This window comes from Pundamilia nyererei, unplaced genomic scaffold (assembly GCF_000239375.1).
Source record: "Pundamilia nyererei isolate P.nyererei 1_Seehausen unplaced genomic scaffold, PunNye1.0 scaffold00097, whole genome shotgun sequence".
Taxonomy (NCBI): domain Eukaryota; kingdom Metazoa; phylum Chordata; class Actinopteri; order Cichliformes; family Cichlidae; genus Pundamilia; species Pundamilia nyererei.
Window position 1 is genome coordinate 1,611,301 of NW_005187498.1, and position 1,153 is coordinate 1,612,453.

A 1,153-nucleotide genomic window follows, 5' to 3' on the forward strand; every position below is an offset into this window, starting at 1 on the left:
ACTTTCCCGCACTGTAAATATCAATAGTGTCATTATTGCTTTAGTCCAATCATCTTCTTACCCGTCTCCTGTGAGCCAATCAGCCTCCACGTTGTATGGTTTAAATCTGTGCTCTCCTGCTTTTCAGACTCTCATTTGAGGAACCCACCTCCTCCTCATCTCCACCTCAAAGACACCTCAGCCAGAGGTCCAATTGTGCCTCAGTTTTCATCTTCACTACCCCCAGCATCTGGACTCCGGGGATCCTGCCCTAAATCCTATCACCGATGGGATTCCATTTTGCCGTGATGGATCATCACAGTCTAATCGCCAAATACATTAAATCCTATATCTCAATAAACAATGATCACCTTTTCCAAGTGACCTCCCCTTATTGAACTGGACACTGGAGTCAGAGGTGTCACTGTTTTGAGTGACAGATGTCCTAAACATAGTTTGTTAGCCAGGCCTCAACTCAGCCAGCTGGAGTCAGTGTTGGTTCCTTTTGGAGCATTTCTGATGGAATTTCTTCCACATGTCGTTTATTTCGTCTTTCTCCCTTCACAGCAGATGGCCGCCCCTCCCTGAGCTGGTTTGAAACCTGAGAGGTTGCTTCCTGTTAAAAGGAAGTTTTTCCTTCCCACTGTCGCCAAAGTGCTTGCTCATATGGGGTCATATAATTGTTGGGGTTTTCTCTGTATGTGTTATTGTAGGGTCTACCTTTTATATGAAGAGCCTTGAGGCGACTGCTGTTGTAATTTGGCGCTGTATAAAAAACACTGAATTGAATTGGAATTACCTTTAGAGTGATACTATGTGATAGAGAGGTTTTTGATCAGATTAGTAGGAAAAAGATTTTATGAGTCATCTTATTATGCAAATATTTGGGTTTTATGGTCGTAGCTTGTTAACTAAACTTTAGTTAAGCATTAGGCTTAACTTAGCATATCCACCCTCTCACCCAAATATGGCCACTTTTGGCTACAGAACTGAGGAAGTCTGTCCTCAGTGAAAATCGTTATAACTTGTTTAAAAAGAATGAACAAAATCAAACAAAAATGGTTTAGCGTATGTCATTCTGATATGTTTACCTCCCCCCCCCATGAACTCTTTCATTTAAAACATCCTGGAAACAATTCTTTCAAAAGTTAACTTCATTTCCATGTTTATTCCC